Source organism: Hemitrygon akajei, chromosome 2, assembly GCF_048418815.1.
Source record: "Hemitrygon akajei chromosome 2, sHemAka1.3, whole genome shotgun sequence".
Classification (NCBI taxonomy): domain Eukaryota; kingdom Metazoa; phylum Chordata; class Chondrichthyes; order Myliobatiformes; family Dasyatidae; genus Hemitrygon; species Hemitrygon akajei.
Window position 1 is genome coordinate 79076415 of NC_133125.1, and position 24692 is coordinate 79101106.

General features: G+C 44.7%; 1 protein-coding gene across 2 annotated transcripts in view; it reads left to right on the forward strand.

The window, feature by feature from the left end:
- LOC140714284 (contactin-associated protein-like 5) overlaps nt 1–24692 on the forward strand; it is a 1700882-nt gene that overhangs the window by 849914 nt on the left and 826276 nt on the right. The gene's annotated exons all lie outside the window — the stretch shown is intronic.

Below are 24692 nucleotides of genomic sequence, written 5' to 3' on the forward strand. Positions count from 1 at the left end.
GTGATTGAAGAAGACTTAGACAAATTGGAAGAATGAGCAAAAAAGTGGCAGATGAAATATAGTGTTGGGAAATGTATGATAATGCATTTTGGTAAAAGGAACAATAGTGCAGACTATTAACTAAATGGGGAGAACATTCAAACATCAGAGAGTGCATAGGGACTTAGGAATCCTCGTACAAGACTCCCAGAAGGTTAATTTATAGGTTGAGTCAGTGGTAAAGAAGACAAATGCAATGTTGACATTCATTTCAAGGGGAATAGAATATAAGAGCAAAGAGATATTGTGGAGGCTTTATAAGATAGTGATCTGAACTCAATGGCATATTGTCAACAGTTTTGGGCCCATTTCTCAGAAAGGATATGTTGTCATTGGAGAGAGTCTAGAGGAGGTTCATGAATAACATTCTGCGAATGAAGGGGTTAACGTAAGAGGGACATTTGGCAGCTTTGGGTCTGTACTCACTGGAATTTAGAAGAATGTGGGAGGATCTCATTGAAACCTACCAAACGTTGAATGGACTAGATAAGGTGGATGCGGAGAGGATGTTTCCTCTAGTGGGGGTATCCAGAACTAGAGTGCACTGCCTCAAAATTGAGGGGCGACCCTTTAGAACAGAGTTAAGGAGGAATTTTTTTAGCCAGAATGCTCTGCTGCAGACAGCTGTGGAAGCTAAAACCGTGGGTGTCTTTAAAACAAAAATTGATAGTTTCCTGATTGGTCAGGGCATCGTGGGATATGGTGAGAGGGCAGGTGTATGGGTTTGAGTGGATCCAGAATCAGCCATGATGGAATGGCAGAGCAGACTCGATGGGCTGAATGTCCTAATTCTGCTCTGTGTCTTATGGACATTTTAATAACTTATCTATAATAAATTCTAATGTAATTATAAATGAATTATGCACCTGTGTGTAAAAGTGCACAGCTAATGTGTGCAAACACATAACATTGTGCTGCAAAGCGAGAGCACTATTCTTACCAGAGGATTCCCTTTGTTTATTTGGGACACTATGCTGCTTAATTGAGATAGGAGGGTATTTCCAAGCAGTTTTTAAACCAGCGTCAAATGCATGTACTTGTGTGGCTGTTAGAGACTGCACTGTGCTTTGAGCGAACACTTTTCAAATAGTCAGTTGTGTGAGCTTCTGTTCTCAAAGCAGTGGCTTTTGTCACTGAAAGCTGGTGAGAAATAAGCAGTGAGACAACTCAGAGCCATTTTGCTCACTATGGTTTCAAGCATTCAGGCTTGAAGATGCCAGAAATGGCCGAGAGTGAAAATTAAATGATTTCACTATATCAATAAGTTAGGAACATAGAAGAATCTGAAGATATTGAGAATCACCTTGAATGTTACAATAAAAATGAAGATTTGGAGGATGCAATTGTTGATAGCATTGTATCTTTATTGTATCAAGTCAGTCTATTATCTATACAAGGTGGCTGCATTGATTTTGTTGATTTATAGTCAATCAAAAGAATGCAGAATATATGCTGAATTCCTCTGATGATAAATATTAATAACCAATATACAGTTTTATAGTACTGTAGTAGAATTGATAGTGTCCAAATTTGTTCTGTATTTCATTTAAATACATAATTTGTTACTCAGTTAAATGGTAGTTTGTCTTTTTCATACCTTTAACCATTTCCATGGAATGTTGGCTCGGAGCAATGTTAAGAAGTTTGTTCAGAAGAAGCTGTACTTGTGCGCCAAGGGAATTGCTGCCTGCCAGTTGCACTTTAATCAATCCTTGTCTCAAGAGACTTAGACTGCTGCTCTTTCATCTCCCTCTTGGGAATAAACATCAAGCTCCTCACTCACTGAATCTATGGAGAAGATGCTCTGTTTTCAAGGTCACAGTACCTGGGTTTAATTTTAACCACATCAACTTCCTCCCTTTTCTCTGTAGATCTGATCCTCCTTCATCATCAGTTATCTCAGAACATTTTGCAAAATGTGCAAAAGAACTGGAGACAAGAGGAACACAATTACCTTTCACTCAGCAAATCACAGCAACATCCCAGAAGGGAGGACCATAGGAGCACAATTTAGTCATTTGGCCTATTACGTCTACTCTGCCATTTCATCTCAGCAGATCTTCCTCCAGATAAGTGCACAGCAGTAACATTTTGAAATTCTGTGGGAAATCAATCAGCGAATAGGGTCAATTGGGCAATTCTTCAAAGGAGATGGCCATTGTATGATGGATCAAATGATCTCATTATTTGCTGCAACATTATATTCTCTGAAAGATAACCAAGATGAATAAAAAGAAGCATGAAGAGGTGGCATCCATTTCTGTTTCACCTGGGAACAGTACATTAACTGAGATGGCAAAGCAGGGTGATACAGTGGTACAGAGTAGAATGATTGCCCCAAACCACCAGAGACCTGGGTTAAACCTTGGCTGCTGTCTGTGCTCACATAGGTTTCCTCTGGGTTCAGAATCAGAATCAGGTTTATTATCACCGGCATGTGACATGAAATTTGTTAACTTAGCAACAGCAATTCAAAGCAATACATAATCTAGTAGAGAGAAACAAATAATAAAATGAAACATAATAATAAATAAATAGGTAAATCAATTACATATATTGAATAGACCAAAAAAAGTGCAAAAACAGAAATACTGTATATTTTAAAAAAAGGCATCTGCATGTCTTCATTAGATTCCATTCTGATGAAGACATGCAGATTAGTAGATTAATTGATTCTTGTAAGCTCCCCTCAGTATGCAGGTGAGTGGTAGAATCTGATAGAATTTGATAGGAATATGGGAGGAATAAAATGGATTGGGAGAGAGTGAGTTTAAATTTGTCTTTGAATGTAAAGATTCAGCAAGTGGATGGACGTATGGTTCAGCAACATCTTTTCAGAAATATGTAGAAGAAAGAGTGCAGAGGGAGAAAAGTATCCAGGATAAAAATGAAGAAATGGTTAAGGCCCATTTTTGACCAAGGGTCTTTGACTTAAAACATTCTGTCTACTTTGTTGAGTGCTACCCTATTTTTATTCTAGGTGTTCAATATCTTCAGTATTTTTTAATACCAGCATTGCAGGTTACAAGAGCAGTTATCAGCTTGTCAAAGTATTGGGATTATTTACAAATGTACAAAAACCTAAAAGTATTGGAGTTACTTATGGAAGATTCTGCTCAGGCTATAGTTGGATTGTTATACATTTTTTCCCACAAAAGAGGGGCATGAGGGGTATAAATAGGGTAAATGCAAGCAGGGTTTTTTCTAATAAGGTTGGGTGAGACTCAGCTCAGAGGTCATTGGTTAGGGGTGAAAGGGGAACTTTTCCAATCTGCGGGTGGTGAGAATGTGGAAAGAGCTATCAATGGAAGTGATGGATGCGGGTTTCATATCAACATTTAAGAGAAATTTGGATAGGTACATGGATAGGAAGGGTATGGAGGGCTATGGGTCAGCTGCAGGTTGATGGGACGAGGCAGATTAATAGTTCAGCACAGAGTAGATGTGTTGAAGGGCTGTAGTATTCTATGACTGTAAGAGAGTGTAACAGAACTTTCCATAGTGCTGCTCATCGCAGAAAATGACCCTTCAGCCCATAACATCCATACAAATATATTGGCTGATCCACACACACAACATTTGCTTGAATTAGGACCACATCCTTCGATGTCTTGGCTATTTAAATGTCTGCCTAAAAGTCTCATAAATGCAATGATTGTATCTGATTCTACAAGACATAGGAGCAGAATTAGGTCATTCAGCCCATTGGATCTGGGCTTATTTATTTTTCCTCTCAATCCCAATCTCCTGCCTTCTCTCCTATAAGCTTTGACACCTTAACCTATCAACCTCTGCTTCAAATATACCTGATGACTTGGCCTCTGCAGCCAAATGTGGTAATGAATTCCGCAGATTCACCACCCTTTGGCTAAAGAAATTCCTCTTAAACTGGTCCTAGACCCTTCCACCATTGGAAACTTCTCCATCTAGACTTAGCTCCTCATGTCCTCATTGAAACTCCTTCCTCATACCTTATATCTATGCCATCTTGTTTTTGAAACCTCAGTCATCAGAAAAAGATTTTGTCTATCTACTGCATCTGCTTTATGTTTCTCATAATCTTATGCACTTTTGTCAGGTCACCCACCTATTTTTTTTACCATAGGTGTAAACTAGCCATTCTCTCCAATAAATATAGTCCCCCAATCCAGTCAACCTCCTGCTGAACATCTTCTACACTCAATCTGGCCGACAAAGTCTTTGTATTGGTATCCAAACCTGGAAACTGCAGCCATCAATAAAGAACTTCATGCCAACGAAAACCATTGATTGCAAATCTTTTGTATTTTCAATGAGTTGCACAACACTAATGTGGAGAAATGTTTACATATGTAAAAAGATGCAAAAAATGAATACTAATGAATCCAATATAGATTTAGGGAGAAATGCTTTACTCTGAAAAGTGAGACTGTGGAGCTTAGTGTCACTGGGAGAGCTTGAGACTTTCAGCTCACTACAGGAAGGATGTGGAATCTATAGAAAGGGTACAGAGGAGATTTACAAGGATGTTGCCTGGATTGGGTTGAATGAACTCAGTCTTTTCTCCTTAGAGCAGAGGAGGAGAGGTGATCTGATAGAGGTGTATAAGATGATGAGAGGCATAGGTCATGTGAATAGTCAGAGGCTTTTTCCCAGGGCTGAAATGGCTAGCACAAGAGTAAACAGTTTTAAGGTGGTGGGAGAAGGTGAAGATGAGATGTCAGAGGTAAGTTTTTTATGCAGAGAGTGGTGAATGCGTGGAATGGGCTGCCATTGGCGGTGGTGGAGGCAGAAATGATAGGGTCTTTTAAGAGACTCCTGGATGGCTACATGCTGCTTAGAAAAATAGAGGGCTATGGATAACCCTAGATAGTTCTAAGGTAAGGACATGTTCAGCACAGCTTTGTGGGCTGAAGGGCCTGTATTGTGCTGTAGGTTTTCTGTGTTTCTATACCACAAAAGAGAAATAGAAAATTCTGTAAGTCTACAAAGGGGTAAGTGGAATAGGAGGAGTCTCAAATAGAGCAGAAACACAATCACATACTACTTGTGTTCAAAAGCCTATTTTTGTGCTCTCTGTATTATAATCAAAATAGGAACAAAATAAAACTGTAATGATAAACACAAGGAAGTCTGCAAATGCTGAAAATCGAAAGCAATACACACAAAATGATGGATGGAAATGAATAGCTAGTCAACGTTTCAGGCCGGGACTCTTCTTCAGCACTGAGAAGCAAGGGAGAAGATACTAGCATAAAAAGGAGCGGGAGGGGAAGGAGGCTAGCTGGAAGGTGATATTATGGATAATTATGGATAATTATCAAGTCAATTATCAGGTCAATTATGGATAACTCTGAACATCCTCTACATAGCACCATCCAGAGACAGAGAAGCAGTTTCAGCGACAGGTTACTATCGATGCAATGCTCCTCAGACAGGATGAAGAGGTCAATACTCCCCAATGCCATTAGGCTTTACAATTCTACTGCCAGGACTTAAGAGCTTTTTAAAAGCTATTATTAATGCTTTTTGAGATAGTGATTTAGATGCATATCATATTTTTTACTGAGTTAAGTATTGTATGTAATTAGTTTTGCTACAACAAGTGTATGGGACATTGGAAAAAAGTTGAATTTCCCCATGGGGATGAATAAAGTATCTATCTATCTATCTATAGGTGAAGCCAGGTGGGTGGGAAAGGTCAAAGGCTGGTGAAGAAGGAATCTGATTGGAGAGGAAGGTGAACAATATGAGAAAGGAAAGGAGGAGAGGACCCAGGAAGAAGCAAAAGGCAGATGAGAAGAGGTAAAAGATCAAAGTGGGAAATAGAGGAAGGTGGGGCTGGAAATTTGTTTACCGGAAGGAGGTGGGAGGCTACCCAGATGCAATATAAGGTGTTGTTCCCCTACCGTAAGGGTGGCCTTATCTTAGCACAAGAGGAGACCGTGGACTGACACATCAGAACAGGAATGGGAATTGGAATTAAAATGTTTGGCTACTGGGAAGTCCCGTTTCTGGCAGATGGAGTGGAGGTGCTTGACAAAGTGATCTCCCAATTTACGACAGGTCACACCAGTGTAGAGGAGACTGCATCGTGAGCACCGGATGTAATAGATGATCCCAGCAGATTTATAGGTGAAACGTTGCCTCACATGGAAGGACATGAATGGGGGTGAAGGAGAGATGTGTATGGGCAGGTGTAGAACTTAGGCAGCCGGCAGGGAGGGAGATTAATGGGCAGGGATGATTGGACAAGGGAATCACGGGAGGAATGATTCCTGAGGAAAATGAAAAGGTGGGGGGAGGTAAAGATATGTTTATGGGAGGGTCCGTTTGGAGATGGCAGCAGTTGCAATGGATAATGTGTTGGACGCAAAGGGTGATGGGGTGGTAGGCAAGGATAAGAGGAACTATCATTTTTAAGGTGGTGGGAAGATGGGATGAGCACAGATATTCAGGTAATGTAAGAGATGTGGGTGAGGGATAGCATCAATAGTGGAGGGAGAGAAATCACATTCTTTAATGATGGAGAACACCTCTGATGTCCTGGAATGGAGATCATCATCCTGGAAACAGATGCAGTGAAGGCAAAGAAACTGAGAATAGGGAACAACATTTTTACAGGAGATAGGTTGGGAAGAGGTATAGTCAAGATAATCATGGGAATCAGTAGGTTTATAAAAGATGTTGGTTGACAGTTTGTCTCCAGAGATGGAGACTGTAATGAGTATCAACTGTAATATTTTAAAGTATTAAAAAGTAATTGTTATCATTGTCTTTAGGAAAATTTATAGTTTGTTGCAGATATCTGTAGGTCTACAACCTCAAGGTCCTTTCATTACCTCACCAAATGTGTCCTTATAAACTGAACAACTGAGGATAGAAAGTGTTCAAGCTTAGAATTATATCAGATAAAACCTGAGTTTTACTCTTGCTAAAGTTCTATACTTAGCACCATGTAGAATATTGAGGTGGTAATCCTGAGCCATTATCTTCCTTTGACCATTGAACTCAGAGCATATTTGTGACCCTACAGTGATCCTCTGATAAGGATAACCAGTACTTAATTAAAACACGTACAAACCTGGCAGCTTCCTCATTTGTAAATGCCAGCAACTTAGCATAAAGCACACTTGCTGACAAACTATCAAGTAGTAGACAATATTGTTTTTCAAAAGTCTTTGGACAATAATTTATTAATTTATTGTGTTTCATTCGGTCAGCTTTCCTCTATGGACTTTAAAATAAACTTACACTAAAACAGCAGCATCTTATGGCATCTTTTCTCACAAGCCATGCAAACTGATGTTCATTCAACGACCTTAGGACCACAAGACAAATTAGGTAATTCGGGCCATCAAGTCTGCTCCACCATTCAATTATAGCTGATTTATTATCCCTCTGAACTCCCATTCTCCTGCCTTCTCCTCATAACCTTTGACTCCTTTACTAATCAGAAACCCATCAACCTGATTTAAATAACTTGGCCTCCACAGACTTCTACAGCAATGAAGTGCACAGATTCAGCAAAGTGGCTAAAGAAGTTCCTCTTCAGCTCTGTTCTAAAGGGTGTCCTTCTATTCTGAGGCTGTGCCTTCTAGTCCTAGACCCCATCATAGGAAACAGCCTCTCCACATCAACCCTCTAGGCCTTTCAATATTCGATAGGATTGATGCACCATCAATAACTGTCAGAGACCTGAGGTGAGATATAGGCTTTTATTCGCTGGAAGAGAGCAGTCAGCAGCAAGAGACCACCATACAACATCCTGGAGACTGAGGGAGGAGCAGTGCCTCCAATTGCCTTTATACAGGGGTCTGTGGGAGGAGCCACAGCAGCAGTCAGCGGGGGGGTGTCCAGACAGGTATATGTAGTTCACCACAAGGGTTCAATTGATTGTCTTGGTGTCCTATTGTCATTTACTCACATAAGGGGTGGCAACATCAGAACTACCAGGTGAATATCTAAAGCAACACACACACACAAAATGCTGAAGCAACTCAGCAGGCAGGCAGCATCTATGGAAAAGAGTAAACACCTGACGTTTCGGACCAAGACCCTTCAGCTGGACTGTAGGTGAATGTCTTGAGCTTATTGGCTGAGCTATCAGCTCTACTTTTGTGCTGAATCGTTCATGGTCCAGTGGTGGGCCAGGAGCACACTGGTGTATTCCAGCACTTTCACTCTGAGGGCTAAAGATAACAACAGAAGCTTTATTATTTTTACATTATTTGCATTTGTTTTAATGCCTTAGTTATTATAAAATGTTAGCTAAAATGGATTCTTATTTATTTTAATAGTTTTTAATAGTTTCTAAACATCAGGAGTATACACCAATACTGAGAACTCTTGATAGTTTTGACAGGCTGTGAAGCTGAACGGAAGGACTTTGTTGGTTCTCCAGATGAAATTAAAGCATGATATCTGTGAGCCTGTCATTGCTCAAAAATTCATTGGTCAGCAAATAAATAGCCAGTTGCAATCTTACTGAATGTGGAACGGGGCAAGGGTTTGAATGGCCTTCTGCTTGTTGTTTTACAAATTCAGGTCTGTGGAAGTTATTAAATATAGATGATGGATCAATTTGTCAATGAACAATCTGCTAGAAAAACTCAATGGGTCAAGTAGCATCTACGGAGTCAAAGGGATGGTGAAATTTCAGAGTGAGATCTTTCATTAGGACAGAGAGTGTAGAGAGAAGGTGGCCAGTATATAGAGCGAGAAGGAAGTGTGAGACAGGTAGGTAGGTAATAAGTAGAACCAGAAGAGGTGGGGGTGAATGATGGGCAGATGGAACTAAGTAGTGGAGGGAGTAGGTAATGAGGGAGATAGAAATGATGGAAGAAGGGAGAGAGAATTTTATATTTTTTTAAATTAGGTTCTTTCAGGTTTCTTGCTTTGGGGCTACCTGTGAGCAAGCAAATCTCAAGGTTGTTTAATTCATACATTCTTTGATAATAAATGAATCTTGAACTCTGCCACTCTGAGTTGTAATAGCATCGTGTCAACTACTACACTGCCATGGCCTAGAATACAGTGGAGCAAGTTCTGGGTGACAGGATTGATACAGATAGAGGCTTACTGGTCAGCATGAAGAAGGTGGACCAAATGGCCCGTTTCTATGCTGTAATGATTGTTTAACACAATGACATAATCAGAGGTTATTACAATTCTCCTCATGAGACCACAAAATAATGAGATATGCTTAGAGAAGTAGGGAAGGAACACAGGAAGTGTGGGCTATCTACCCATCACCTACATACTGTATCTATCCACTGAGCTTCTCCTCGCTTTTCCTATCCACTCTCCTATCTAGTTCACTTTGTCAATCTTCCCTCACTTATCTGTTTCCACATGTCATCCCTCCTTCTCATTTAACATACTGGCTATCATCCCTCTACATTCTCAGTCCCAATACAGGATGTCAGATTGAAACACTGACAATCCTTTTGTTTTTTTTGATGCTGTTTGATCCAGTAAGTTCTTCCAGCAGTTTACTTTTGCTCCAGATTTCAGAATCTGGAATTTACTGTGACTCCAGTCTTGGCAAAACTTGTACCTTCATTGTAGAATGGCTGAACAATGGTAAGCATGGTTAACAACATTTCACACATGTTCAAGCAGAGGCCCAATGGGCCAAATGGCCTCCACAAGCACTGCATATTTCTGTGATTTCATATGTGCTTAGACTGGAGAGACCAAACAGTCTCCATCTGCACTGTATTATTCTGCAAATCCATAAGTGCTTACATATGGAGAACAAGCAAAATCAGCTCTCATCCCGACTGATCCTGTCTTTTCAGTTTATCTGGGCTGATGTTTAAATTGACTCAACGACAGAACAACAAAAGGCTTAGTGCCTGGAGAAGATCACGGAGAGCAAGCGAAATCAGCACTTGCCTCTGATCTGGGCCGACATTTAAATTGTAAAAAGTGAATCGTACTTCAGTCTAGGACCCAGGCACTGCTGCTGCGAAAACCTCTGGGCCTAGACCACACCCAAATTCCATCGCCCAGCCCAACGCTGCTCCCAAGCTCTTCAAATCATCTTGGTACCCAGATGAATCCAGGCCAGTTGAACAGGCACTGAATCTCCTCTGCCCCCACTTCTCCTTTCGGCACCCAGAGTGATCCAACCTCACACCCAGGCCAGCTGTATGGACATCAGAACTCCATCTGCAATGATTCTGTAACACACCATCTCGGGTCATCCCCTGAACTTGCCTCATCATCGCTTACCCTTTCACTGTTTGCGGTGATAATTTAACATAATTTACCTCAGAAAATGTATTTTTAGTGATGCTTTTAGTCAGAGTTCTCAGCCTTTTGACTACCAGGAGCTGCCACACATGTTAGGCAGCACATTGTTAACCGGAATGTTAATGGGGGTTTGGAGTTCAATCCCAGTGTCCTCTGTATGCCCTCCCCGTGGAATGCATGGGTTTTCCCTGGAAGCTCTGATTTTCTCCCACAGTCGAAAGACATACTGGGTAGATTAACTGGTCGGTATAAGTTGTCCCATGATTAGATTAGAGTTAATCGGGTGGTCGGATGTTGCTGGGCAACACGGCCTGAAGGGGCGGAAGGGCCTATTCCATGCTGTATCTGTAAATAAATGAAAAGAACAGGCATAGGTGATCCAAAGTGCTCACCTGTACACCTTAAATGCTGCAGTGACACAGCTTCAGCTGCAACGTCAGGCAGTGCATTCCAAGTACTTATCGTTCTCTGGGTAGAAAAGGTGTGGACATACTCAGGGATTATGTGGCTAGAAGTATCAAGGGCAGGTTACTATACATTTTGAAGCACAAAATATTCCCTGCCAAACGAAAGAATGAATGCTTTGAAACACATGTAGATAAAAGAGTCAAAACATGAGACAAGGAAATGACAGAAAGGAAATTACTCTTTTGGGAAGAAAAGGGCTTTATGAGATGATAATTAGAAAAGTGTCAGTTATTAAATGAGCCCAGGTGACTATGAATGCCTGACTTGAAGTTGCAAGAAAACTGATCCAAAGGCAATTGTAATCAATGGTATTAAAATTTACATATCTGAATTAGAGGCCAATATTCAGATAATACTCCTGTAAGCATCAGATTCAGATTTATTTATGACATGCACATCAAAACTTAGATGAATTGTAACATTTGTGTTAACAACAAACACACCCAGGATACACTCGGGACAGCCTGCAAATGTTGCCACACATACCAGCAACAACATAGCGTGCGGATAATACTTAGACTTAGCAGACAAAACAACGGCAGCAAAATGGAAACACTTGAGAGTTTGCTGATGTTGGAAATCCAAAGCAACACACACAAAATGCTGGAGGAACTCAGCAAGTCAAACAGCATCTATGAAAATGAATAAACAGTCAAGGTTTTGGGACAAGACCCGTCCTCAGGACTGGAATGGAAGGGAGAAGACTCCAGAATAAATGTGGGGAGAGGGGAAGGAGGTCAAGCTGGAGGGTGATAGGTGAAGCCAGGTGGGTGGGAAAGGGCTGACGAAGAAGGAATCTGATAGGAGATTTGCTAAGTATGCCCGCAGAAAAAGAATCTCAAGGTTGTATGTGGTGACATGTATGTACTCTGATAATAAGTTTTACTTTGAACTTTGAACCCACCCACCCATGCATATATAGAGACCTCTAACCCCAGGAACGTCCATCTTCAGCCTCCAGCGGACACACAGAAATTCACAGACTCAGCCATCCAGAATCAGACTGACCTTCAGGATCAGTGCTATGTATCTCACTTAGAAATTCAGGCAGACGCACAAAAGATGGGAAAATATTTGGTTGGATCTCCTTGGCTGTCACTGTCTTTTTCTGGAACTACAGAGGACCCAGGGCTAACACTGATCATTGTGAAGGGAAGAAGTCCAGAAATTTACAAACAGATCCAAAACACCGACAGATTATTGCTCAAACCCTGTGCAGGACATATCTGTCAATCAATCAATCATTCTACAACTCCACTGATTTGTACCAAGGCTGGGGCTTTAAGTGGCAAAAAAATATGAGTTAAATATTGTTTAATTGTTATCTTTTACTTTAATGTTCTTAAACATTCATGGTTTTCAGGTATTTTCTCTTATTTAAAGAACAAACACTTTTTAATCATTAATTAAAATTATTAGACCTTCAATACTGCTGAATATTAGAAACATTTAAAAAGTTTTAAAATCTAAAGTACATTTATTATAAAATTTTGAATACTGTATACAACCTTGTGATCTGTGTCCTTAGAATCAGCCACAAAACAAAAAATCCCCATAGAACCAATTTACAATCTGTCAAACACCCAAAGAGCAGAAAAAAACAAATTGTACAAGCAATAAAAGTAAGTAACATTCAGAACTGAAGTTCAGGAAAGTTCAGGACAGCCATGAAGCCAGTCATCAGTGCAGCTGATTCAGGAACCCAGCAGGCCACAGGCTCAGCTCAGCAGCGAACAAGTAAACTATATAGAGTAGCAAGCTGGACATCGGTCCCAGCACCCTAACCTTTTCGATCTGGCCCAGCACTTAAATGGGCAAAAACCTCAGGTCATTCCCCATTCACAGACACGTGCCCTGATGCTTCGATACACACTCAGACCCGGGCCCTGCTGTTTCAATTCGGCCTACACTCAACACTTGCAATTCGGTTCAGCAATGAGATTGGTCAAACCTCGGGTCTTCACTTGCTGTTGGGCCCGGTCCCCTCTTCAACTCTGCCTCACCTCTGCTGGACTTGCTTCGTTTCTGTAGCATCCATGTCCACTGCAACAATGTTCAAACACTGGCTCATTCCCCGCTCTTGGGCCTGGGCCTCAATTCGGCCCAAACACACCACATGGTAACCGTCCTGCACCTTCGAGACTTCAGTTCACACCGTCAAAATGTCAGGTCGTACAAGCAATTCCCAAGCTCAACTCCAAAAGGGAAGTTACAGGTTATTGACTGCAGTGATCATTTCGAAGAAAAGATGTGATTAATAGGGAATTTATAGTTTTGTTTGTTTTGCTTGCTACCAGTAAATCATTGCTGTGTTTCACCAGCACCATCTTAAATCGAGAAGTCCATTTCAGCTTTGACAGTGGCAGAGTGCAGCCCCCGGCTGTCCAGTGGATGTGGTAGGGGTGCTGTTCACTGCACTGCTCAGGATCTGAAACCACTGAGGCCACAGAGCTGGGCCTGAACCAGAGGCATAGTGAGCTTGGCCCTCCATCTTCAGAGTAAATAAGTGCAGAAATACAGGGAAAACTGCAGGTTTGACTGAAGATTTGGAAACACAGTAAGATGAAGCAAAAGGCTTAAACTGGTCAGTGCCACCAAAAGGTCACGGAATGTTTTGTTTAAAAGCCAGCTGCTGGTAAGGTCTGAGGCTCAGGCAAGACGTTTATTGTTGGATTTTGATGTTTTTCATCTAAGGTATTTTTGGAAGTCAGAAAGAGGCATAAAACGCATTGCTTCATGATTGTTTTATTTACTGCTGACAGAAGAAGCAGAATTGGAAATGGAGAGTCCGAGAACAAAGAGGAAAGGACTGGAAGTAATAAAGAGAGCAAGCTTACATGTTTGACCATGGTACCATAAGGCATAACAGCAGAATTAGGCTACTCAGCCCATTGAGTCTGCTCTGCCGTTCCATCATGGCTGATTAATTATCCCTCTCAACCCCATTCTCCTGCCTTCACCCATATCCTTTGATGTCCTGATCAACCAAGACCCTATCAAACTGAGTAAATATACTCAATGACCTGGCAATGAATTCCACAGATTCACCAACATCTGGCGAAAGAAATTCCTTCTCATCTCTGTTCCTCTACTCTGATACCGTGTCCTCATCCTAGACTTACCATTATAGGAAACATCCTCTCTACACCCACTCCATCCAAATCTTTCAACATTCAATAGGATTGAAAGAGTTCCTCACTCATTATTCTAAACTCCAGAGAGTACAGGACCAAAGCCATCAAACGTTACTTCTATATTAACCCTTTCATTTCCGGAATCATTCTCGTGAACCTCTTCTGGACCATCTCCAATGCCTGCAGATTTTTCTTAGATAAGTGGTGCTAAGCTGTTTACAATACTCCAACTGTGACCTGACCACTGCCTTACAAAGCTTCAGCATCACATCCTTCCTCTTATATTCCAGTCTTCTCAAAATAAATGCTAACATTTCATTTGCCTTCCTTACCACTGACTCAACCTACAAGTTAGCCTGTAGGGAATCCTGCACGAGGACCCGTAAGTCCCTTTGCACCTTAAATTTTTGAATTTTCTCCCCGTTTAGAAAATATTCTAAATATTTAAAAATATTCTATGCCTTTATTCTTTCTACCAAAGTGCATTGCCATACCCTTCTCTACACCACCACTTCTTCACCCATTCTCTGAATCTATGCAAGTCCTTCCGTAGACTCTCTACTTCCACAACTCTACCTATCGTTGTATCACCTGAAAACTTAGCCATAAAGCTATCAATTCCATCATCCAAATTGTTGATGTATAACGTGAAAAGAAGCAGTCCCAGTACTGACGGTTACGGGACACCACTTGTCACAGCAGCCACCCAGAATAGGCCACCTTTATTCCAACTCTTTGCCTGCTGCCGAGCAGCCAATCGTCTATCTATTCTAATATCTTTCCTGTGATATCATGTGCTCTTACCTTGTTAATCATCCTCATGTGTAGCAGCTTGTTAGCTCTTTTTATACCACAGATTAGAAACATTTCATTCAAATTTGTAGATAAGCGTTAACTAATCTGATAGTCCCTATTCAAATAATGCAATACTGAGAGGAGCTTCCATAATCATGCAAAGACCTGTAACCACTAAACAATTGCACGTAAATACTGTCACCACTGGGAATCACACTAAACATGTTTGTAGGTAATTGTATAAAATACTAGCAGACAAAACAAAGTTAAGCTTCAAAGACAAGAACAATTAAGTAGTTTAAAGCAACACACACAAAATGCTGCTGGAGGAACTCAGCACGTCAGGCAGCATCTATGGAAGTGAACAGACAGTCGCTGTTTTGGGACAAAACCTGAAAAGGGAAGGAGGAGGGGACCCTGGTGGAATTAATAGGCAGGTGAGAGGAGGGAAAAGTTAAATTGGGGAATAGAAGAAAGGGGGAGGGGGAAGTTTGTTTACTGAAAGGAGAAATTGCTATTCACGTCATCAGGTTGGAGGCTACCCAGATGGAATGTAAGATGCTGCTCCTCCACTTTGAGGGTGACCTTATCTTGGCACGAGAAGGGATTAACAGGTCAGAATGTGAATGGGAATTAAAATGTTCGGCCACCAGGAAGTCCAGCTTGTGGCAGAGAGTAAACACAAAGTACACTGCAGATGCTGTGGTCAAATCAACATGTACAAAAGCTGGATGAACTCAGCAGGTTGGGCAGCATCCATTGAAATGAGCAGTCAATGTTTCAGGCCAAGACCCTTCATCGGAACTGAAGAAGGAGGGGCAGGCGTCCTATAAAGAAGGTGGGTGAAAGGTGTCAGGTGAAAAACCAATCAGAGGAAAGATCAAGGTGTGGGGGAGGGGAAGCAGGGAGGGGATAGGCAGGAGAGGTGAAGAAGGAATGTAAGGGGAAAGCACTATGGGTAGTAGAAGAAGGTAGAATCATCAGAGAGGTGATAGGCAGCTAGAAGAGAAGGCAGAGTGAAAGTGGGAAGGTGGAAGGGAGAGGGAGGGAATTACCAGAAGTTGAAGAATTCAATGTTCACACCAAGGGGCTGGAGGCTACCCATACAGTATATGACGTGTTGCTCTTCCAACCTAAGTTTGGCCTCATCATGGCAGTAGAGTGCAGGTATGCTCGACGAAGTGGTCCCCCAATTTACAAGTCTCACTAACGTAGATGAGTCCGCATCAGGGATACCGGATGCAATAGATGACCTCAACAGATTCGTAGGTGAAGTTTTGCCTCACCTGGAAGTACTGCCTGGGGACCTGAATGGAGGTGAGGGAGGAGGTATTTTTTTTTAATCATTCACTCCCCATGATTCTGCCAACCCTCAGACCTCAAGCTTATTTTTTCCTACACATTCCCCTCCTTTTTGATGGCTAAATCAACCCTACTCCTCCTTATCGTCCAGATACAGGGCTTTATAATCTGGGGCCAAGGCCGCATGTTTAAGCAAGCATCTTCATCATACTCAGGATCAAATGATTCTGGTTTCATTTCAGGAAACATCCCCCGCGGGTTTGGGTCGGGATCTCGGCATCAAGGTACAGGTACATCGGATTGCCAGTATCACTGTTAAAATTAACACCAATATCAGCCCATAATGTATGATGGATCTCCACCATCCTGCAATAATATTCCTTAGTGACCACCAAGACCCTGGGGAGTTCCTTCTTTATCTTTTCTACTTTCTCCTGAATGTGGTCTGACAGGTTAGTTATATTCTCAAACTGATCAGGAATATCAATCAGTACTGCATTGCTGTCCTATGATAGCACAAGTGCCTCCTCTCTCAACTAACACAAAATCTAGGGCCATATGATTCTAAAGCCACAGTACTGGTAGCTACTATTCCAGTGGTTAATTCTTCTATCTGCAATTGCGACTCTCCAGAGCTAAGGCAATGTTCATGAGGTAACTGATGAAGCTGAAGCCATCTGTGTCAATTCTTGAGATGCCCTGCCTGCCCCATACATAGGAAACATAATCATCCAGAACCTTTCTGTATCCATAATCGTCTCCTTCCTTTGCAGATGGGCAAGGGGGTATGAGGGTATGAGTCATAAGTGTGATGAACTTATGTACTACAAATCCGGGGTAACAACTTCAGTTCGGTTAAGAGATAACCAGGGGTAGCTTGATCCCATATATCAGTACATGCCATTTAATAACCACGGGGACCTTTCAGAGGTGTTGTGATTACCCATCCATAAATCAGTCTTTTCCCTGCACCTACTCCATCCCATTAACTGACCCACTTTGTTTTCTCAGGACCAGAACTTTTCAGTAGCTACATGCAATCTAGACACATCATGATTTGTTAAGTTATTGTATAATTATATCCCTCAAAGTAATTTCTGTTAAAGAATTCTGATCCGATCTACATCTATGTAGCCTTGTTCTTCTGTTAATGAGCTATTCTCTCCTGTATTCATTCATAGAAACATTGAAACATAGAAAACCTACAGCACAATACAAGCCCTTTGACCCACAAAGCTGTGCTGCACATGTCCTTACCTTAGAACTATCGGGTTACCCATAGCCCTCTATTTTTCTAAGGACCATGTAGTCATTCAGGAGTCTCTTAAAAGACCCTATCATTTCCGCCTCCATCACCGCCAATGGCAGCCCATTCCATGCACTCACCACAATCTACGTAAAAAAAATTACCCCAGACATGTCCTCTGTACCTACTTCCAAACACCTTAAAAATTTGCCCTTTCATGCTAGCCATTTCAGCCCTGGGAAAAAAGCCTCTGATTATCCACACGATCAATGCCTCTCATCATTTTATACACCTCTATCAGGTCAGCTCTCATCCTCCTTCGCTCCAAGGAGGAAAGGCCAAGTTCAATCAACCTATTTTCATAAGGCATGCTCCCCAATCCAGGCAACATCCTTGAAAATCTCCTCTGCACCCTTTCTATGGGTTCCACATCCTTCCTGTAGTGAGGTGACCAGAATTGAACACAGCAATTCAAATGGGGTCTGACCGGAGTCCTCTATAGCTGCAACATACCTCTTGGCTCTTAAACTCAGTCCTACGATTGATGAAGGCCAATGCACTGTATGCCTTCTTAACCACATTGTCAACCTGCATAGCTTTGAGTGTCCTATGGATTTGGACCCCAAGATCCCTTTGGTTCTCCACACTGCCAAGAGTCTTGCCATTAATGCTATATTCTGCCATCATATTTGACCTACCAAAAAGAACCACCTCACACTTATCTGGGTTGAACTCCATCTGCCACTTCACAGCCCAGTTTTGCATCCAATCGATGTCCCGTTGTAATCTCTGACAGCCCTCCACACTATCCACAACACCTCCAATATTTCTGTCATCAGCAAATTTATTAACCCATCCCTCCACTTCCTCATCCAGGTCATTTATAAAAATCACAAAGAGTAGGGGTCCCAGAACAGATCCCTGAGACATACCACTGGTCTCTGACCTCCATGTAGAATATGACCCATCTACAAGCACTCTTTGCCTCCTGTGGGCAAACCAGTTCTGGATCCACAAAGCAATGTCCCCTTGGATCCCATGCCTCCTTACTTTCTCAATAAGCCTTGCATGGGGCACCTTATCAAGTGCCTTGCTAAAATCTAAATACACTACATCTACTGCTCTACCTTCATCAATATGTTTAGTCACATCCTCAAGAAATTCAATCTGGCTCGTAAGGCACGACCTGCCTTTGACAAAGCCATGCTGACTATTCCTAATCATATTATGCCTCTCCAAATGTTCATAAATCCTGCCTCTCAGGATCTTCTCCATCAACTTACCAAGCACTGAACTAAGACTCACTGGTCTATAATTTCCTGGGCTATCCCTACTCCCTTTCTTGAATAAGGGAACAACATTTGCAAACCTCCAATCCTCCAGAACCTCTCCTGTCCTCATTGATGATGCAAAGATCATCTCCAGAGAGTTAGTAATCTCCTTCCTCACCTCCCATAGCAGCCTAGGGTACATCCTGTCTGGTCCCGGTGATTTATCCAACTTGATGCTTTCCAAAAGCTCCAGCACATCCTCTTCCTTAATATCTAACACTCAAGCTTTTTAGTCCATTGCAAGTCGTCCCTACAATTGCCAAGATCCTTTTCCGTAGTGAATACTGAGGCAAGGTAGTCATTAGGTACCTTCGGTTCCATACACACTTTTCCACTGTCACACTTGATTGGTCTTATTCTCTCATGTCTTATCCTCTTGCTCTTCACATTCTTGTAGAATGACTCGGGATAATCCTGTCTGCTAAGGTCTTCTCATGGCCCCTTCTGGCTCTCCTAATTTCATTCTTAAGCTCTTTCCTGCTAGCCTTATAATCTTCTAGGTCTTTATCATTACCTAGTTTTATGAACCTTTCATAAGCTTGTAGCGGTGTGCTACACTCAGCGCTGCAATAAACGACACGGAGTCGGTGAGCTGCAGTTACAAAAGAGATTTATTCAAACTTCGTAGCCTCGCTTTAAAGTCTTCTTGATCCCGTCCTCCCCGGGCAGGAATGCTGTATTCACTGTATGTGTATTCACAGTCCAGTCCCGCGCACGGGCTTTTCCCCTTGCTGGTGAAGCAGACTTGGCGCCCTCTTTGGAACCGGCCTCTATGCCGGCGCGTACCACTTTGTGAGCCGGTTCGAGTGCCCTGGGAAGTGGGTGGCCACATAACCCCCCCCCCCTCCTAGAACCGGCGATACTCCCCCCAATGTCCACAGTCTGGGTCGGACTCTGTTTGGGAGGTCTGCCTCTGCGCCCCGGTGCCGGAATCTCGACCGGCTGCGCTACGTCCACATTGGCCGGTTTGAGTCGGTCCACCGTGAAAACCTCCTCTCTCCTCCCAACGTCCAGTACGAATGTGGACCCGTTGTTTCTGATCACCGTAAATGGCCCCTCGTAGGGCCGTTGTAGCGATGCCCGATGTCCGCCCCGTCGTACAAAAACAAACTTACAGTTTAGCAGGTCTTTGGATACGCAGGTCGGGTTCTGCCCATGCTGTGAAGTGGGTATGGAGGCCAGGTCACCGAGCCTCTCGCGTAGTCTGCCCAGGACTGCTGCGGGTTCTTCCTCTTGCCCCCTTGGGGCTGGTATGAACTCTCCTGGGACGACCAGGGGTGCGCCGTACACCAACTCGGCCGACGAGGTGTGCAGATCCTCTTTGGGCGCCGTGCGGATTCCGAGCAGGACCCAGGGAAGCTCGTCCACCCAGTTAGGCCCTTTGAGGCGGGCCATGAGAGCTGACTTCAGGTGACGGTGGAAACGCTCCACCAGTCCGTTCGACTGTGGGTGGTAGGCAGTTGTGTGGTGCAGCTGTGTCCCCAAAAGGCTGGCCATAGCTGACCACAGGCTGGAGGTGAACTGGGCGCCTCTGTCGGAGGTAATGTGGGTCGGTAGACCAAAGCGAGATACCCAGGTTGCAATCAGTGCCCGGGCGCAAGATTCGGAAGTGGTGTCAGTGAGCAGGACTGCCTCTGGCCATCTTGCGAACCGGTCTACAATAGTCAGGAGGTGCCGCGCTCCTCGCGACACTGGCAGGGGGCCCACGATATTCACATGAATGTGGTCGAAAAGCCGGTGGGTGGGGTGGAACTGCTGTGGCAGAGCTTTGGTGTGCCGCTGCACCTTGGCTGTTTGGCAGTGCATGCACGTTTTGGCCCATTCACTGACCTGCTTGCGGAGTCCGTGCGAAACGAACCTGTTGAAGACCATCCGGATGGTTGTCCTGATGGAGGGGTGCACTAAGTTGTGAATGGAGTTGAAAACGCGCCGCTGCCAGGCTGCCGGGACGACGGGACGGGGTTGGCCGGTGGTGACGTCACAGAGTAGAGTCCTCTCACCTGGGCCTACGGGGAGGTCCTGGAGCTGCAAACCGGAGACTGCGGTTCTGTAACTAGGAATCTCCTCGTCTGCCTGCTGCACCTCCGCCAGTGTTTCATAGTTTACCCCCTGAGACAGGGCTTGGATGTTAGGGCAGGAGAGGGCGTCCGCCACGACATTGTCCTTACCTGAGACATGCTGGACATCCATCGTGTATTCGGAGATGTAGCATGTTGGCGCTGTTGGCGGGACGACCAGGGATCGGATGCCTTCATGAACGCAAAGATAAGCGGTTTGTGGTCCGTGAACACAGTGTAGGGCCTACCTTCCAAGAAGTACCTGAAATGCCGGATTGCCAGGTATAGCGCCAACAGTTCCCGGTCGAAAGCACTGTATTTGAGCTTGGGTGGTCATAGGTGTTTGCTGAAAAACGCCAGGGGTTACCAGTGACCCTCGATGAGTTGTTCCAGCACCCACCGACTGCCGTGTTAGATGCGTCCACTGTGAGGGCAGTAGGGACGTCCGTTCTGGGGTGCACAAGCATCGCGGCATTTGCCAAGGCTTCTTTGGTTTTAATGAAAGCGGCGGCGGAATCCTCGTCCCAGGTAATGTCCTTGCCCTTATCCGACATCAGGGCGAACAGAGGGCGCATGATTTGGACAGCTGAACGGAGGAAGCGGTGGTAGAAGTTTACCATGCCCATGAATTCCTGAAGGCCTTTGATTGTGTTGGGTTGGGGGAAATGGCGGACTGCGTCTACCTTGGCAGGCAGAGGGGTTGCCCCGTCTTTAGTAATCCTGTGGCCCAGGAAGTTGATGGTGTCGAGCCTGAACTGGCATTTGGCCGGGTTGATTGTCAGGCCGTATTCACTCAGTCGGGTGTAGAGTTGACGGAGGTGGGACAGATGCTCCTGATGACTGCTGCTGGCTATGAGGATGTCGTCCAAATAGATGAAAGTGAAGTCCATGTCGCGTCCCACCACATCCATTAACCGCTGAAACGTCTGTGCGGCATTCTTTAGGCTGAACGGCATGTGTAGGAACTCGAAAAGGCTGAAAGGGGTGATGAGTGCCGTTTTGGGGACGTCATTCAGATGCATCGGGATTTGATGGTATCCCCAGACGAGGTCTACCTTGGAGAAGATCCGTGCACCATGCAGGTTTCCTGCAAAGTCCTGAATGTGCGGCACAGGGTAGTGGTCCGGTGTTGTATCCTCGTTCAGCCTGCAGTAGTCGCCGCATGGTCTCCAGCCCCCTGTTGCTTTGGGCACCATGTGCAGGGGGGAGGCCCATGGGCTGTCGGACCACCGTATGATCCCCAATTCCTCCATCCTCTTGAACTCCTCCTTCGCCAGTCGGAGCTTGTCCGGGGGAAACCTTCGAGCACAGGCGTGGAGGGTTGGCCCTTGTGTCGGGATGTGGTGCTGTACGCCGTGTCTGGGCATGGCTGCCGTGAACTGCGGTGCCAGAACCGATGGGAAATCCGCCAGGACTCTGGTGAAGTCATTGTCGGACAGCGTGATGGAGTCGAGGTGTGGGGCTGGCAACTGGGCTTCTCCCAGGGAGAACGTTTGAAAGGTCTCGGTGTGGACCAGTCTCTTCCTGGGCAGGTCGACCAGTAGGCTGTGAGCCCGCAAAAAATCCATGCCCAGGAGCGGTTGGGTTACAGCGGCCAGTGTGAAGTCCCACATGAACTGGCTGGAGCCGAACTGTAGCCGCACCGTACGGGTGCCGTAGGTCCTTACTGTGCTGCCGTTCACGGCCCTCAGGGTGGGACCCAGTGCCCCGTTGTGGGTGTCGTAACTCGTCGGAGGTAAGATGCTGATCTCGGCTTCAGTGTCGACCAAAAAGCGGCGTCCCGACCGCTTGTCCCAGACATACAGGAGGCTATCCCGATGGCCAGCCGCCATAGCCATCAGCGGCGGCTGGCCCTGGCGTTTCCCAGGAACTTGCAGGGCGGACTACAGCGGCGGGCTTCTGTGCCCCACCGCTGGTGGTAGAAGCACCATTGTTCGTTGGCCTCCTCACCCCTGCCTCTGGGGTTAGCGGGCTCTGCGGCCGGGCCTGGTCTGGTTTGCTGCTGGGAGCGTGGCCTGGTGATCTGTGCGACGGACGCCCCACTCTCCTTCTTGGCTTTCCACAGCACATCTGCCTGGGCCGCCACCTTCCGGGGGTCGCTGAAATCCGCGTCGGACAGCAGCAAGCGTGTGTCCTCGGGCAGCTGCTCCAGGAATGCCTGCTCAAACATGAGGCAGGGCTTGTGACCTCCGGCCAGGGAGAGCATCTCGTTCATCAAAGCCGACGGCAGCTTGTCTCCCAAACCATCCAGGTGCAGTAAGCGGGCAGCTCACTCGTGCCATGAGAGTCCGAAAGTCCTTATGAGCAAGGCTTTGAATTCTGTGTATTTGCCGTCCGCTGGGGGAGACTGTATGAACTCCTCAACCTGGGCCGCTGTTTCCTGGTTGAGGGAGCTCACCACGTAGTAGTAACGTGTGTCATCGAGGTTATCTGTCGAATGTGGAATTGGGCTTCTGCCTGCTGGAACCATAGGTGAGGTCGCAGAATCCAGAAGCTTGGCAGTTTAAATGAAACTGCATGAACAGATGCGGCATCATTCATCTTCGGCCCAAATATCGTTTGAGCCGTCGGGATCACCAATTGTAGTGGTGTGCTACACACAGCGCTGCAATAAACGACACGGAGTCGGTGAGCTGCAGTTGCAAAAGAGAATTATTCAAACTTCGCGGCCTAGCTTTAAAGCCTCCCTGATCCCACCCTCCCTGGGCGGGAATACTGGAATACAGTCCCGTCCCGCACGCGGGCTTTTCTCCTTGTTGGTGAAGCAGGCTTGGCGCCCTCTTTGGAACTGGCCTCGATGCCGGCGCGTGCCACTTTGTGAGCCGGTTCGAGTGCGCTGGAAAGTGGGTCGCCACAAGCTCTTCTTTTCTTCTTGACGAGATTTACAACAGCCTTTGTACACCACGGTTCCTGTACCCTACCATCCTTTCCCTGTCTCATTGGAACGTACCTATGTAGAACCCCACGTAAATATCTCCTGAACATTTGCCACATTTCTTCCGTACATTTCCCTGAGAACATCTGTTTCCAATTTATGCTTCCAAGTTCCTGCCTGATAGCCTCATATATTCCCTTACTCCAATCAGACTTTTCCCTAACTTGTCTGTTCCTATCCCTCTCCAATGGTATGGTAAAGGAGATAGAATTGTAATCACTATCTCCAAAATGCTCTCCCACTGAAAGACCTGACACCTGACCAGGTTCATTTCCCAATACCAGATCAAGTACAGCCACTTATGGACTTTTCTACATATTGTGTCATTCCTTCCCTTTGTCTGGCCAGTAATAGCGTTTAAAACTGCTGGTTATTTTATTGAAACATTCTTGCTCCTTCTTATTGAAGGGAACAGACCATAAGGATGCATCTCCTGCTCCATGCACGGGGACCCCCATACACATCCAACAACTACATTAGTCCATGTGGCATTTTCATGAGCTAAGCCCAAGTGAGTGTTATAGGCTCCCCCAGCATAATAAACCCCAGTAGTCCACACAACAAAAATAATTTCTTTATCATTCATTTTTCCGTCTTCCCTTCTTCCGGAGAAGATCATTTGTATTTGTTTCCATGTATCCAAACAGACTTCCCCTGGACTTTCACAGCAGTCCTTGTCACCAGGGTCACCTGATTGGACCCCTTCCACCGAGGAGAAAGGGATTCTTTCTCAAGCGTCTTTATATGTACATGGTCTCCATGTTTAAAGGGATTGGTGTTTTTCTCCCCCGGCTGAGGTAATGCAGCAGCTACCTGTCCTTGATTTGTTCCTGTTGCTTTGCCTAGGGCTTTAACAATTTCTGTGGTTTTCTCATCGGTCCAGACCAAGGACATTTGTGCACTAGTCAAAGGGGGCTGAGACACCACCAGTATCGGCCTTTCCATTAGCACCTCAAAGGGAGTCAGTTTAGTTATCCAGCTCACCTGATTTCTTAGAGTGTATAATGCTATGGGAAGAGTCTCTACCATTTCAATCCAGTTTCCTGACATATCTAAGCCAATGTATCTTTCAATACTCTATTCATTCTTTCTACCAGTTCTGAGGAACGTGATATTCCCAAGAACCCCATATCTGAGAATAATTTC